The sequence below is a fragment of the Macrobrachium rosenbergii genome, chromosome 20 (genome assembly GCF_040412425.1).
Source record: "Macrobrachium rosenbergii isolate ZJJX-2024 chromosome 20, ASM4041242v1, whole genome shotgun sequence".
Classification (NCBI taxonomy): domain Eukaryota; kingdom Metazoa; phylum Arthropoda; class Malacostraca; order Decapoda; family Palaemonidae; genus Macrobrachium; species Macrobrachium rosenbergii.
The window spans coordinates 42,555,001-42,567,089 of NC_089760.1; the positions used below are offsets into that span (position 1 = coordinate 42,555,001).

General features: G+C 33.9%; 1 protein-coding gene across 16 annotated transcripts in view; it reads right to left on the bottom strand.

The window, feature by feature from the left end:
* Positions 1-12,089, bottom strand: part of tei (teiresias) — a 386,546-nt gene that overhangs the window by 320,687 nt on the left and 53,770 nt on the right. For 4 of the 16 annotated variants that reach the window (XM_067122673.1, XM_067122668.1, XM_067122664.1 and 1 more), the window contains exon 2: positions 397-436. The exons of the other annotated variants lie outside the window; for them this stretch is intronic. The gene's annotated coding sequence lies outside the window, so the exon portion shown is untranslated. The remainder of the gene's footprint in view (positions 1-396; positions 437-12,089) is intronic. 16 annotated transcript variants of the gene reach the window in all.

Here is a 12,089-nt window from a genome sequence, read left to right on the forward strand (position 1 = left end):
TCATTTATACTTAAGAATTCCTTTTCATTTTTTTTTTTATTTTATAAACAACTGAAAAATAGAATGAACTTCAGTAAAGTCACGATTACACGTGACGAAATTTTCGTATTTGTTTCCGATATGAAAATCAAATTCCATTTTTTTTTTTTACTTTACAAAGACTGCCACGCAAATGTATAAAAAAAAAGCGACCAACCACTGAATAAGAATATCACATAAACAACTTTGCTAATTTTGCTATTGCACCCAAAGCTACATTTCAACAATAATCAGGCAAGAGACGACGCAAATAAACAAACAAAATATCTTCCGATAAAACGCTCCTCTTTAGGACCAAAAGCATTAATTACTGGAGAAGTTTGTGCAATTAAAAAAAATAAAAAGCTTCCGACTAACCTCCAGAAATGAGAGCAGCGCACTGCAAAAGTCCGCTTACCTGTAACGAGAAGGGAAAAAAGTTAGCAATTAAAGCTCCGGTAACACACGGGAGATATTTATAAACAAGTAAAAAATGCGCCGAAGTTTCTTCGGCGCAATCCAGTTTTCTGTACAGCCGCTACAGTATACTCAAGGCCACCAAAAGTAGATCTATCTTTCTTCGGCGCAATCGAGTTTTCCGTGCAGCCGCTACAGAGTATAATCAAGGCCACCAAAAATGGATCTATCTATCGGTGGTCTTGGTAAATGCTTTATGAGCCGCGGTCCATGAAACCTTAACCAAGGCCCAATGGTGGCCTGTCCTATATCGTTGCCAGAAGCACGATTATGGGTAACATTAACCTTAAATAAAATAAAAACTACAGAGGCTAGAGGGCTGCAATTTGGTATGTTTGATGTTCGGAGTGTGAATGATCATACCAATTTGCAGCCCTCTAACCTCAATAGTTTTGAAGATCTGAGGGCGAACAGAAAAAAGTGCGGACGTTCAGACAAACCCGGCACAATAGTTTTCTTTTCAGAAATACTAAAATCAGTAAGTTCACAAACATCAGCTCAACATCGCTTCTTGAATGTTATTAACACATTTCGGAGAACTTAAAGAGGAACAAAATGTGATCAGTGACTGATAAAGTCACAAAAATGTGATCAATGACTGATAAATAAAGTCACAAAAACGCGATCGATAAATGGTAAAACGAAAAGCCTCATCAAAATGACCTTCAATTTACGAAGCTAATTTACGATGGTCCCGCAAAGGATGCATTTATTGAACTTATTAATGCTTTCAAGGCTGCGTCCCACTTGGTAAAAAGTTGTCTCTACATACATACATACATACATACATACATACATACATACATACATACATACACTTCTGAGTTTAAACAGAACCCAGGAAGCTGCAGAATTAAATGGTGAAACGGACCAAAAACGAATCGAAACTGAAAAAAGTTAAGTATATCTTAGTTTTACCAGACCACTGAGCTGATTAACAGCTCCCCTAGGGCTGGCCCGAAGGATTAGGTTTATTTTACGTGGCTAAGAACCAACTGGTTACCTAGCAACGGGGACCTACAGCTTATTGTGGAATCCGAACCACATTATGACGAGAAATGAATTTCTATCACCAGAAATAAATTCCTCTAATTCTTCATTAGCCGGTCGGAGACTCGAACTCGGGCCTAGCGAGTGCTAGCCGACAACTCTACCGACTCACCCAACGAGGAACTGCAACGAACCAAAAACGGATTTCTGACTTCGCAGTTTCGAAAGGAACCAAAAATGAATCGAAACTGAGACGTCAGAAATCCATCTGGAAGTAAATGTAACAGACGATAACAGGAAGACCAATGACGTGAATCACAGAGAATGTGCACCAAGAAATGTATCAACACCCGTGCACAAGTTCTGGCAGGGAAGAGAGGCATCTGTTCTCACAAAAAAATCTGGAACGTCTGAAGGGGGTTGGCGAACCACCTCTCTCGAGAAGTGCAGTGTGAATGCTGAATTCCAATGAAAGGAAAAATGTTCGGAAGTTACTGAGAGAATTTCCACTGTTTGCATAGCTTGCGTTGAGAAGGAAAGAAGGATTGAAAGGGTGAAAGGTGTAGAGATAACGACTACAGAACAGGATATAGAATTTAGGCCAGAAGCCATGCGGTGGGACCAATGAGGTCATTCAGCGCTGAAACGAAAACAGAAAGTTTACGAAAGTGCAACAGGAGGAAAACCTCAATGCAGTTGCACTATGAAACAATTTTTACAAAAGAGTGGATAGCAAGATGGAAGAAAGATATGAACGGAGGTACAGTAAGAGGAATGAAAGGGGTTGCAGCTAGGGGCCGAAACGGAGGTACAGTAAGAGGAATGAAAGGGGTTGCAGCTAGGGGCCGAAACGGAGGTACAGTAAGAGGAATGAAAGGGGTTGCAGCTAGGGGCCGAAGGGACGCTGCAAACAACCTTAAAAGTAATGCCTACAGTGCACCGCGTGACGTGCACTGACGGCGCTCCCCCCCCCCACCCCCCCTACGGAGAGAGAATGATTACGACCGGTGAAAAAGGTTGGTATGGATGAAAAAAACCGAATGGGGAATTTCTACAAAAGTAGAGAAGGATATCGAAAACCTCGGCGGAGATTCGCACAAGGGCGAATATTAGGGTAGGACCTAAATATTTAGGAACTTAGGGATCACAACTTTGAGGTCAATGGCCTCAGCGTCACACCGACTAGATAACGATGACCTTTCTGTGCAAGTATAAAAAGTGGTTGGTGGTGTGCGTTTTATTATTATTATTATTATTATTATTATTATTATTATTATTATTATTATTATTATTATTATTATTATTATTATTATTATTATTATTAAGGATAATTTCCCAGCCAGCTGTGAAAGAATAAACGTGACAATAATCAATTGCTCTTTCATTAGAGCCACATCCCATGAAGAGAAATGGCTTTTATATACTGTGTATATATACATACACACACATATACCGTATATATATATATATATATATATATATATATATATATATATATATTATATATATATATTTGTATATATATATATATGTATACATATATATATATATATATATATATATATATATATATATATATATATATATATATATATATATATATATATATATATATATATATTATGTGTCTGGTAAAAGTGACCAGTAGATTCTACATATTTATATATATATATATATATATATATATATATATATATATATATATATATATATATATATATATATATATATATATATATATATATATATATCTACAATCTCAAAACGAACTACAAAATGCCACGAAGACTGCAAATAAAAACCGAACGTACAGACTGACAGTTCTTTGCAGACTACTAAACTCGCGCATGAATGTTAACGAGAGCAAAATGGAGCCAATACTGCCCACTACATATTTATATATAGAAAAAATCGCTTTCAAAAGGCTACGAACGAATAAAAAGTGACAGGCTTTCATATAAAGTGCTACATTTCCACCAAGTAATGAAATTTCGCGTCGGGTTCAAGGGAGGATAATAAAGAATAAAACCAAAACAGCACTTTTCCACCTAATATGTATGTATGTATGTGTGTATGTAGGTATGTACATATATACATATATATACGTAATATATATATATATATATATATATATATATATATATATATATATATATATATATATATGTGTGTGTGTGTGTGTGTGTGTGTGTGTGTGTGTGTATACAGTAAATACATACCTAAATCTATATATACATATACATACATACATAAACACACAAATATATAATATATATATATACATATACACACATATAAATATTCAATTATTTCACGATCTTTGAATAAAATTATCACCGAATGATAAACCGGTTACAAGAAAATAACCTGAAAACTCTAATATTTCCTCGACACAATTAACTGCTTTCAGGAGTTATGATTCAACTCACATAAAGGCTTTACCTCACAAAATCAAAACAGAGTTTAAAAACGTACAATTCGCGGCTATAAAGAAAGATTTTACCTTACAAATCTAAACAGAGCTTAAAAACGCACAATTCGCGGTTAAAAGCACAAGATTTGACCTCAAAATCAAAACAGAGCTTAATAATATACAATTCGCGGCTAAAAACGAAAGAATTTGCCTCATAAAATCAAAGTATAACTTAAAAACGTACAATTCGCGTCTAAAAACGAGTTTCCCTTACAAAATCTAAACAAAGCTTAAAAATATACAATTCGCGTCCAAAACGAAAAAAAATTTACCTCACAAAATCAAAACAGAGCTGAAAAACGTACAATTCGCGGCTAAACGCGAAAATAAAAAACTGGGAAAAAAATCCTCCGAGACAACGAGCAGCGACGTACAATGACAAACCTCGAAATACGATCCTCCGGGGAAGAGCATAATATCCCCGAGACTCGTGGTATATGCTCGGTTTGCCTTACACATGTCCGACAAGTTTTTTATTTTTATTTTTACGCCCAAAGTTCTCTTGTAGTTTTGATGAAATGTTTACTCGAGAGGTCTTTTTGGGGTGTTAGGGAAAGGAAATTCAAGGGATTTACTTCCATACCTTTGGGTGGATACTCTAAAATCTGTAAGATTTGTGCATTTATCTCTGTAGCTTTGAAACTACAAAAGAATTAACATGATGACTGGATACATAACAAGCGTAATACAACGGCGGATAACACAAAAATATTGTTGATAATAGAGAAGAATATACAACCACATTATCATTTGGGGTGTTATTATACGGTAAAATCTGTTAAAGATTTGTGTATTTATCTCTCTAGCTTTTAAACCAATAAAGAATTAACATGATGACTGGATATATATAACAAGCGTAGTGTAACGGAGAATAACACGAAAATATTGTTGAAAAGAGAGAGGAATATAAGAAGAATATAAAAGCACAATATCATTTGGGAGTTAGGAAAAGGAAATTCATTTCTATCCCTTTAGGTGGATACAGTAAAATCTGTAAACGGTTTATGGGACCTGTAATTTTCTAACCACTAAAGAATTAACACGACGACTGGATATATAACAAGCGTGGTATAACAGAGAATAACATGAAAATATTGTTGGTATGAGAGAGGAATAAAACAGCACATTATCATTTGGGGTATTAGGAAAAGGAAATTCACTTTCATACTTCTATACTTGAGAAGATACTATAAAATTCGTATAAGGTTTATGCATTCTACCCTAAAATGGAAGACTGCAGTATATGTAAAAATACAAAACTGAGAAAAATGGTAGATACTCCCTTGCCTCACTACTGATTTTGCAGATACTGCAAATGGGACCCCCTAAATACTCGTGGAAAGCATTGAAGAATCATTCTGAAGCTGCAGTAACTTACGTATTAGTGTTTCACGAGCCCAGTAGCTGGCATATCTCATTTTCGGAAACTTTGCAGATACTGCAGTTTTCCATTTTAGGGCATTATTTATGTCTGTAGGTTTAAACCTATTAAAGACAATAAGATGTATGGATATATAACAAGTGTACTAAAACGGACAGTAACACGAAAATACTGTTGATAAGAGAGAGGAACATAACACAATATAATTAACGATTAATTCATTACTGACAACAATGCAATGGCATTTAAAAATCAGTCTGTTGACCAGAATGTTACCCAGAGTTGGAGGAGGAGGAGGAGGAGGAGGAGGAGGAGGAGGAGGAGGAGGAGGAGGAGGAGGATGAAAAATTCGTTAAAAAGGGAGAGAAATAAAATAGTCATTAATGAATGAAGGAACAATCTTGCACAACAGAAAAAAGCGACTGGCAGTTCATAATGTAACGTAAATACAAAATAAAATACAGTGAAGACTCCAGTTTTCACCTTAAATTTACCTCTAAATCTTTCCTGGAAGCTCCATAAGATAATAATAATAATAATAATAATAATAATAATAATAATAATAATAATAATAATAATAATAATAATAATAATAATAATGGCCTCTGAATTAGGTCATTCACAGATATACAAAACCACTTCATGAACCGTAAAGCTGCAATCACGCCTATTATTATTATTATTATTATTATTATTATTATTATTATTATTATTATTATTATTATTATTATTCATAAGATGAACCATATTCATATGGAACAAGCCCACCAAAGGGGCCACTGACTTGAAATTCAACCTTCCAAAGAATATGGCGTTCATTTGAAAGAAGTAATAACAGAGGGTAATAAGAAATACAGAGAGAAGAGATCAGTTACTAATAAAGGAAAAATAAATTAACAGATTATTATTAAATAAATAAAAACGTAATTAAATGATTAAAATACAAGAATTGTATGCATTGCATCTCCACATGAACTTTTGACGTTCCAATTGCACATCTTGATATAAGACACAGAAGGTAAGTAGGATACACAGAAAGAAGAGATCAGCTATCAGAAAAGAAAAAAAGATAATTGAAGGAAAAAAAGGAAGCAAATAACAACTGCACACGACATCTAAAAGCATGTAATCCCCATCGTGACTAATAGCAGCAACACCGTGTTTCACTTAGCCGTTCAATTTGCGTGTAACAAATCAGTACAGGAGATTATGCCGTTAATGTAAGTTCCACTAGTCGGGGATTTGGGAGACATCAGGGCCCACATTGAGTGCAATTACCCGATCTTATTTGCCAAGGGGGGACTAATTTCGTATTGGCATGCATGCATAGTCGTAATGCATATATGCACCGCTCTTGCCTAATACTCGTCCTCTCCTCTCGGATGAATTTAGTTCCTTCTCTCTCTCTCTCTCTCTCTCTCTCTCTCTCTCTCTCTCTCTCTCTCTCTCTCTCTCAATCGTGTGTATGTATATATATATATATATATATGTATATATATATATATATATATATATATATATATATATATATATATATGTATATATATATATATGTATATATAGCTATATATATATTTATATATTTATATATACACGTGTGTATATATATAGTCTATATCTAGCTATCTATCTATCTATATATATACACATATATATATGTCTATATTTATCTATCTATCTATCTATCTATCTATCTATCTATCTATCTATCTATCTATCTATCTATCTATCTGTATTGATTGACAGATAGAAAGATAGACAGATACATAGATAGATAGATAAATGGACAGACAGACAGACATATAAGAAAGATAGATAGACAGATAGAGATGTGCAGAGAGAGAGAAATAGACAGACACACAAAATAATATTGTGATTCAAAAGATTCTTCAAAGTTCTTTATCACTTGTAAAACAAAATTCATGCAATGAAAAATGACAGAATATAAACGGGGGAAGGAAACTTCCAAACAAAGTATTAAATAACTTTTAGAAAAAAATTCAAAAGCAATCCGCTATTCAGTCGGGGGAATGCATAAAAATGCGAGTTTTCATTAATATTTTAAAACTGATTCCCAGTCATGTGAAGACAGACAGACAGACAGACACGTGTTATTTGATATTCTATACATTTTGTCTTTTAAAGGATCTTTGTTTGGTGTCAAGATATTCTATACATTTTGTCTTTTCTAAGAGGTATGAAGGTAAAGAATTTTTTGAATGGCGTCTTCTTCTTCTTCTTCTTCTTCTTCTTCTTCTTCTTCTTCTTCTTCTTCTTTCTTCTTCTTCTTCTTCTTCAGAAGACGAACCCTATTCATATGCAACAAGCCCCCAAGAGGGACCAATGACTTGAAATTCAAGCTTCCAAAGATTATTATTATTATTATTATTATTATTATTATATTATTATTATTATTATTATTATTATTCTGAAGAAGATGAACCCTATTCATATGCAACAAGCCCACCAAAGGGGTCAATGACTTGAAATTCAAGCTTCCAAACAATATGGTGTTCACTTGAAAGAAGTAACAGAAGGTAACAGGATATACAGAAAAAAATAAGGTATTAGAAAACAAAAACAAGTTAACAATTTAATTAACAAATAGCCAAATTAATCATAATACAACTGTAATTACGCTTACGTTACAGTTAAATATTAATGATTTCTTTGCTTTTCCCTTTTCTGAGTTTCGTACGTTGTAAACCCTTGAGATGTGTATAAATCATAAGATACTAATTAAATAGATCATACGATATTAATTAAATATTTTCCTGTAACAACTAAACAGGGAGAAAGAAGCAAAGAATACGTATGGATACAATGAGAATGTAATAGATCTTACAACAACAGATGCATCTTGTTCACATGATGGACAGGTATAAAATGAGGTTACCTCATAAGACTGAGATCACTTAACCTAATATAGTCACTGTAAAATCTATATAAATGAAATGATTGGAAAAGGGAATTCTATATGACATAATTGGAAAAAGGGAATTCTACGACATAGGCTAATTGGAAACGGGAATTCTATATGACAGGACTGGACAAGGGAATTCTAAATGACATAATTAGAAAATGTAATTCTATACGACATGATTGTACAAGGGAATTCTAATTGACATAACTGGAACAGGGAAGTCTACACGACATAACTGGAAAAGGGAATTCTATATGACATAATTGGAAAAGTGAATTCTATACGACATAATTGGAAAGTGGAATTCTATATGACACGATTGAAAAAGGGGATTCTATATGACATAATTGGAAAGTGGAATTCTATATGACATGATTGAAAAAGGTAATTCTATATGACATGACTGAAAAAGGGAATTCTATATAACAATTAGAAAATGGAATTCTATATGACATGACTGAAAAAGGGAATTCTATGACATAACTGGAAAATGGAATTCTACATGACATGATTGAAAAAGAGAATTCTATATGACAACTGGAAAAGGGAATTCTGTATGACACAATTAGAAAATGGAATTCTATATGCCATAACTGGTACATGGAATTCTAACCATGCGTTGTTTACCGAACAAGTATTAAAAATGAATAGTGTGAAAAAAGTAATTATCAAGCTTTGAGGTGAACTCATCATCCTGATTAAATCATTGACCTTTGAAAAACCATTTTTTTATAGTGGTAAAATGTGAAATGATTCTATATACAATTCCCACCTGTGCTCATCTCTCTCTCCAATATTAACTATTGAACTGGAATACATTAAATGCTGAATCTGCGTGATTTCAATACGAACTGCATTTGGAAAATTACTGATGAATAAAAAAAAGAGTATTTCAATTCGTTCGAAAAGATATTTGGAAATAGGCCTCTACAAATCAAAGTATACTATGATACAGAAGTTGAAACTTTATAAACTTTTATACAAAACAAGCAAATAGCAAGTAAATAACCAATTTCAAAACAAAAAGACAAAACCCGTAAAAGACAAGTTTTTAAAAGTCAATATAAACCTGTAAAATCAACCTTTAAACCTGTAAAAAGACAAGTTTTAAACCCGTAAAAAGTCAAGTTTTATATCTGTAGAAAGTCAACTTTTAAACCTGTAAAAAGTCAACCTTTAAACCTGTAAAAAGTCAAGTTTAAAACGCGTAAAAAATCGTTTTAAACCTGTAAAAAGTCAAGTTTTAAACCTGTAAAAAGTCGAGTGTTTTAAACACGTAAAAAGTCAAGCTTTAAACCTGTAAAAAGTCAAGGTTAAGCCTGTAAAAAGTCAAGTTTTAAACCTGTAAAAAGTCAAGTTTGAGACTAGCAAATATTCATTTCCTTGTACTTTGAGACTTACGACTTTCCTGTGCTTAAGAATGAAGCTCATGATGTTCTTCATGGAAATTACTAAAAACGACGTATGCCGGAACTATATAACATATAGAAAAAAAAACACTGGACAAAGTAAAATAAGGAGTTAACATAAGAAAGCTAAAAAAGAAATAAAAACAAAAATATTACACCACTTCAATAACCCGAATGACGTACAAAGAAAGTTATGATAAATGAAACTGCAACGCTCAACAAACACAGACAAGAATGTGACATGTCAAATAGGTAACAAGAAGCACCCACCAAAAAGAAAAGTAATAAATAAATAAATAAATAAATTAATTAATTAATTAATTAAATATATATATACATATATACATATATATATATATATATATATATATATATATATATATATAAAGAAGCAACTTGTATGAAACCCTCTCCAAGCGAAATATAAGAAAGTAACAAACTGCAAAATAAAAAGATAAAAACGGAGACAGGGATATTAAATGTCAAATAGGTAACAAGAAACACCCCCAAAAAGAAAAAATAAAATGATAAATAAAGAAGCAAACGGTATGAATCCTGCTCCACTTGAAATGTAAGAAAGGTAACACACTACAAAATAAAAAAAAACGCAGAGACAGGAATATGAAATGTCAAATAGGAAAAAGAAGCACCCACCAAATAAATAAATAAATAAATAAATAAATACATTAAATAAATAAATTTGAAATGTAAGAAAGGTAACAGACTACAAAATAAAAAAAAACGCAGAGACAGGAATGTGAAATGTCAAATAGGTAACAAGACTCACCCACCAAAAAAAATAAACTAAAATAAATAAAACAAATAAATAAATAACGCACCCACAAAAAAATAATAATATAATAAAATAAAATAAATAAATAAATTAAATAAATAAAGAAGCAAACTGTGTGAATCCTTCTCCACCTGAAAAAAGATGTAAACGACTTCCCTTGATGTGAGGGCGTCGACATTATCGGGAGACAAGGAGCCACTGAGGCAGAATGAAGGAGCGAGAGAAACGGGATATCTGGAGGAAAGAGGACGCCTAAGGAGGAAATGCAAATGAAAATATATCAAGGTATCTCTCAACCTGTGAGGGTTGAAATGTGATATGGCCATGAGCTGAGCTGGGCTGAGAGAGAGAGAGAGAGAGAGAGAGAGAGAGAGAGAGAGAGAGAGAGAGAGAGAGAGAGAGAATATATTATGGAAGAAATTCACATGAAAATATCGAGAGGGTAGAAATGCAATACAGCGATGAGAGAGAGAGAGAGAGAGAGAGAGAGAGAGAGAGAGAGAGAGAGAGAGAGAGAGAGAGAGAGAGAGAGAGAGTATATATTAAGGAATAAATTCACATGAAGATGTCAAAAGGATACAGGTGTGATACAGCGATGAGCTGTGTGTGTGTGTGTGAGAGAGAGAGAGAGAGAGAGAGAGAGAGAGAGAGAGAGAGAGAGAGAGAGAGAGAGAGAGAGAGAGAGAGAGAGAGAGAGAGTTCCGAGTGATCACAAACTGTCTCATACACTTGGGATAAAGCTTGATAAATTTCTGGCCTCCAAACATATAATCCTTTATTAAATTTAAGAAAAATTATTTACTGGTCCAGTCTGAGTGACATTCTCAAGACCCTAATCCCCACAGCTGAGTGACATTCTCAAGAGCCTGTAATCCCCACAGTCTGAGTGACATTCTCAAGAGCCTATAATCCCCACAGTCTGAGTGATATTCTCAAGAGCCTATAATCCCCACAGTCTGAGTGACATTCTCAAGAGACTATAATCCTCACAGTCTGAGTGACATTCTCAAGAGCCTATAATCCCCACAGTCTGAGTGACATTCTCAAGAGCCTATAATCCCCACAGTCTGAGTGACATTCTCAAGAGCCTATAATCCCCACAGTCTGAGTGACATTCTCAAGAGCCTACTCCCCACAGCTGAGTAACATTCTCAAGAACCAATAATCCCCACAGTCTGAGTGACATTCTCAAGAGCCTATAATCCCCACAGTCTGGGTGACATTCTCAAGAGCCTATAATCCCCACAGTTTGAGTGACATTCTCAAGAGCCTATAATCACCACAGTCTGAGTGACATTCTTAAGAGCCTATAATCCCCACAGTCTGAGTGACATTCTCAAGAGCCTATAATCCCCACAGTCAGAGTGACATTCTCAAGAGCCTATAATCCCCACAGTCTGAGTGACATTCTCAAGAGCCTATAATCCCCACAGTCTGAGTGACATTCTCAAGAGACTATAATCCCCACAGTCTGAGTGACATTCTCAAGAGCCTATAATCCCCACAGTCTGAGTGACATTCTCAAGAGCCTATAATCCCCACAGTCTGAGTGACATTCTCAAGAGCCTGTAATCCCCACAGTCTGAGTGACATTCTCAAGAAACTATAATCCCCACAGTCTGAGT